This window comes from Vombatus ursinus, unplaced genomic scaffold (genome assembly GCF_900497805.2).
Source record: "Vombatus ursinus unplaced genomic scaffold, bare-nosed wombat genome assembly UNPS02007855.1, whole genome shotgun sequence".
Lineage (NCBI taxonomy): Eukaryota > Metazoa > Chordata > Mammalia > Diprotodontia > Vombatidae > Vombatus > Vombatus ursinus.
This window is the reverse complement of record NW_020947633.1, coordinates 89,441-95,076: the sequence shown is the minus strand read 5'-3', so window position 1 is coordinate 95,076 and position 5,636 is coordinate 89,441. Positions and strand designations below refer to the sequence as shown.

The following is a 5,636-nucleotide window of genomic DNA, read 5'->3' as shown; positions in this document are numbered from 1 at the left end:
GGGGAAAACTAGCCAGTGTGTTCTGGGTAGAGAGGAATACTTTTGTCCAGATTGCTAGAGGAGACTGAATTTCATGATCAGGTTACATTCTCAGCAGGATCTGAAGACTATTGCCCACCTCATCATTAATATGGACAACCTCTCATTGAATGTTAACCAATCAGAGTTGATGTCCGCCCTCAGGTCCATCCCCTTTTTGAAAGGATTTTTAAGCAATCAATGTTCTCCAAGGGGCACCTTTGGTTTCCAATTGTATCATTAACATCATCTTATTAATTATTTACTAGGCATAGTATGTCAATCGATTATTAAATACCCAGAAACTATATCTCTCAGACTTTTCATTTATCATGGCATATGACCAGTGACTGAGCACTGGCAAAACAAATTGTGGCACAGGAACACAATAGAATATGATTATTCTGTAAGATATAACAGCTATGATTAATATAGGAACATAGCAATGATTAACTTGTTCTGTTACAGAGTCCCGATAGTAGAGCAAAGAACACAACACACACACAATGAACATAACAATGTAAATGGAAGGAACCGCCCCAATCAATCAATAGAAGATGAGTGTTGCAAGATTCTAAAAAAATAATCATGGACCCAAAGAAGAGGAATAAGGCACTTCTCCATACACCTTTCCAGAAGGAGGAGATCCATGTTTGTGGAACATTGCATGTATTTTTAGACCTTTGCAATTAACATTTAAATTCACAAATGTAACCCATCAAAAAGAAAATGTATCTTTTCTAAAACAGAGTTGTTAGTATCACTTAATCTTAGCCATTATATCAGCAAAATAATAAAGGAATATTAAAGGACGGGAATTTTTCATTTTTTTTTTGTTTCACTGAAACATCACAGTGCCTGAGAAAAAGTATGTACTTCATAAATACGTGTTGTATTGAGTTGAATTCATGAAAAAGGATATTTCCTAAGCAACATTTTTTGCAAGGCACCTTTTACTTCATTGTTCTTTATACTGTAAATCAGGAGGTTCAATATGGGAATCATTACCATGTAGAAACAGATACCACTTTATTTTTATCTGTTGAGTAACTGGACTTAGGCATCACATAAATGAATGTAATGGTGCCTTAGAAGAAAATGCCTGCTGTGAGGTGGGAGGTGCAAGTTGAGAAAGCTTTGGATCTCCCCACAGTGGACCTTATCATCAGGATGGAGAAGAGGAGGTATACATAAGAGATTATGATGATTAACACTGTGATCATAATTATTGACCCAGCAGAGGCAGAAGAAAGAATTTCAGCAACATCATCTTGGGAGTAGGAAAGCTTCAAAAGTGGTAAATAGTCACCAAAAAGTGATTGATCTTATTGGGTCCACAGAAGGACAGATTCAATAAGGAACCAATGAAGATCAATGCATTTACACAACCACCCAGGTAGGATGTGATGAGGAACAGCATGCAGACCCTAGCAGATGTGTTGGTGGAGTAAAGGGTTACAGATGGCCATATACCTATCATAGGCCATCACAGCCAGCAGGGAGCACTCAGCCCTCCCAAAGCTGATTGCAAAGAACAGTTGGGCCACACAGCCTTCAGGACACATTATAGTTTTGTCCACAAGGAAGTTTTTGAGCATAACAGGTGTGACAGATGAGGAATATCCAATATCCACAAATGCCAAATGGCTGAGGAAAAGGTACATTGGAGTGTGAAGCTGAGAGCTATTTCTGATCAATGTGATTATGCTAAGGTTACCAACTAAGGTGACAGCATAGACACCTAGAAATATCACAAAGAGGATGACATGAAGGGTTGGATCATCTGTTAAGCCCAAAAGAATGAATTCAGTCACAGCAGTGCAGTTATTGCCAGACATCCATCCTGGAAAGAGAGCCTTTTAGAAGAAAAGGAGATTAAAATAGAATTCAGGACTAAGATTTGGATAGGTCTACTGCTGTATTGAGGAAACATTCACTGGTCACCTCCTACATGCCCATCCTACTATCATGCTCTCCTACTTTGCTCCTGTTCATCATGGCAATGCGCCCATAAGAAAAGGAGAGATGAATATATTCTTGTTGCTTCCAAATTTTTCCCTGGACCAACAATACTGTGTGATTGGCCAACTTTGCCATTGTGAGAATGTGCGAAAAGGCTATAAGAGTGAAGAGGATTATTTAATCACATCATAATCATATGATATTTGATCATATTGTACCTTTCTTAACTATATACAGAGACTGTATCCAAATGTGTAAATGCTGTTCTGCCAACTAACCAGCATTGTTATTCCCTTCCAATGAAACAGAGTCTGCTCTATGCTCCTTCATCTCTCACAGGACCACTTTCCACATCAGAAGATGTTATCCACATCGGACTACATGATTGTGAGGAAAATTCTGGTTGCTAATATAAACCTTATGTTCTATAATCACAAGAGAAGAAGAATCTCAACTCTGAGTCTTCTCAATATATTTTTTTCATGACCTACTTGGGATTGTGACTTGCCCAAAGTCACACAGTTAGCATCAAGTGTCTAAGGATGGATTTGAACTCAGGTCCTACTGAATCCAGGGCCACCTCTCTATCCACTGCACTACCTTGTTGCCTCACTTCTCTGTATTTTTCTCCTAAAAGTTGGCATTTCTGCAAAGAGGAATCATTAAGCTAGATATTGCTAGCCTGAAGGACTACTGAAAATTTTCCATGGAAATGCTGCTGTTTCCAGGTAAAACAATGGAAAACACTTGCTCAACTGTTGTCACCATTTCCTGTTTACCTGTCAGGTCTTTCAATTTCAGAATAGCTGAGCAAATTCTAGTATAGAAAAACAGTGGCAATTTATGTGTCATAAGAAGTGAAGAATAACACTGATTTGGAGTAATATGAAAACACTTCCACTAACTAATGCAGAGTGAACTAAGTAGAACTAGAATAACAAATTATATGATAACCACAATAATCACGAGAGGTTAAACCACTTGAAAGATTTCAGAACTTGCAACAAAATAGCAGCAAATCATCTCATCATAAGACTGATGAGGAAATATCATCCACCACTTCTCGGCAGAAATGTGATGGACTAGAGGTGCAGAATGAGACCTGTATCCTCAGCCATGGTGAATTCTTTGATTTAGTTTCCTTGACTATACAGATCTCTTACAAGAGAGGGCTTCCACTGTGAGTGGCAAGAGAAGTAGCTGACTGCATAGTGATAGACATGAGTGGATGAAAGGAACAAGAATAAAACATTTTCAAGATGCCCAAGAGGAAAAAGGAAGTACAATTTTACATCCGCGTATACATGTATGTATATATGCATATATATATACACATACATATACATATGTATGTGACATTTCTTTTAAAGACCAAATTATAATGAAATGTTTACATTAGTATGTACTTGTTAAATTCCAAATGCAAGAAATTGTTTTAAATATTACTTTTTCCTGAAATATTCTTATTACTCCCAACTCTGAACTCATTTTTTTTCTCTTCTCAGGCTACTAAAAAATGATACAAAATATTGAGATAGTGTTCAACTCAGAGAAGACTCTGACTATAACACTCATTTATGGCTCTATGGTTCCACTCTTTCTTTTGATGACAAGAAATAGAATGAATGCCTTAGCTAAATAAAAATGTGTAGAGTGATGAGGCAATTTTTCAACACCTTCTGCTTCCCACTCTCCTCTCAAGAGAGGACTTTGGAACCCACTTTTATGACAAAAGAAAGACTGTCCCTGTGATCCCTTTTCTTTCCTCTTCTACAACTCAGTATTCATCAATATCATCCCCCTATTGTCTTTGCAGCAATCTCTGAAAGAGAGAGAGTCCTTCTTTTCTCCAGGGCCAATTCTTCAATTTGTTCTATTGATCCCATCCATCCTATCTCAACCTTAAACTTCTCCCATTGAAAACTACCCTGTAAGCTTTAAATGTTTTATCTATAGGCTTTTCCCCTTCTTCCTATAGATTTGGTGAGATCTGTCCAATCCTTTAAAACCTTTCATTTGATCCTGATAGTCTTTCAGGCTATTGTACCACATCTCCTCTTTCCTTGTCAGCTCTCAGGTGGGAAAATCTACGTTTTTGACTCCACTTCCTCTACTCACTTGTTAAAACATTTTAATCTGCTTTCTGACATCATCACTCCACTACAACCATAATCTGCAAAATTATCAACACTTTCTTCCTTCATTTATTTATTTATTTACTTATCTATTTATTTATTTATTTTTAATGGTAATTTTTATTTATTTTTTTGTTTTCAACATTTACTTCCACAAGATTTTGAGTTCCAAATTTTCACCCCATCTTGCCCCTCCCCCCACCCCAAGATGGTATGCATTCTAAATACCCCTTCTCCTAGTCTGTCTTCCCTTCTATCTCTGCCCCCCTTCTCTTATCCCCTTCCCCTTCAATTTTCCTGTAGGGCAGGATGCATTTCTGTACCCCATTTCCTGTATTTCTTATTTCCCGGTTGCATGTGAAAACATTTTTTTAAACATGTGTTTTTAAAACTTTGGGTTCCAAATTTTCTCCCTTCCTCCCTCCCCACCCACCCTCATTGATAAAGCAACCAACTAAATATAGGTTATATATGTGTAGTTATGCAAAACACTTCCATAGTAGACATGCTGTGAAAAACTAACTCTATTTTTCTTAATCCTATCCCACCCACCCATTTATCCCATTCTTTCTTTTGACCCTTTACCTCCTCAGAAGTATTTGCTTCTGATTACTCCCTTTCCCAATCTGCCCTCCTCTCTATCATTCCCCTACTATCTTGTCTCCTTCCCCCCCTATTTTCCTGTAGGGTAAGACAGATTTCCACACCTAATTGAGTGTGTATGTTATTCCCTCCTTAAGTCAAATCCTACGAGAATAAGATTCACTCATTCTGTCTCACCTTCCCCCGTTTCCCCTCCATTGTAAGAGCCTTTTCTTTTCTGTTTTTTTTTTGTGGGATAATTTACCCCATTCTACCTCTCCCTTTCTCCTTCTCCTAGTATATTCCTCTCTCACCCCTTAATTTTATTGTGACCCCTTCATTTTCAACTCACCCTGTACCCTCTATCTATCTATATCTATATATATACATACAAATAAAATGATTTCTAAATTTTAATATTTTTGTAATATTCATTTAAATTCATAGATGATAGGGACTTTTGCAAACATTGTATTTGTATCATTAGCATTCAGAAAGTGGCTAAAAAATAGTAAGCCCTTATTAAACATTTGTTGATTGATTGATTCTTGCACTTTCTGCAGCAGGTGACACAATGGACCACCTACTCTTGCTGGATACTTTTTCCTCATGATTTTCAGGACACTGATCCTCCTGGTACTAGTATTCTCCCTACCTGTCTGACCTTTCCTTCTCAGTCTCCTTTGCATATTATTAACCCTGTGCTGTCTCCTAATCATAAATGTTCCCCCAGGTCTGTCCTAGACCCTCTCCTTTTTTTCTATACTTTCTCAATGAATCCGTTAGCTTCCACTGCCATTAACATCTCCATCCAAATGAATGTTATGTAAATAAATATAGCCCTGAACTGAATCCACAAATCACTGATAGTTGGATATTTGTAACTAGATGTCCCCAAAGCATTTGAAACTCAACAAGTTCAAAAGAAAAATCATCTTA

The 5,636-nt window shown here is 37.4% G+C and overlaps 1 pseudogene; it reads right to left on the bottom strand.

The window, feature by feature from the left end:
* Nucleotides 1-924: 924 nt before the first annotated feature.
* On the bottom strand, nucleotides 925-1,856 carry LOC114034042 (annotated as a pseudogene).
* Between the last annotated feature and the right edge of the window lie 3,780 nt (nucleotides 1,857-5,636).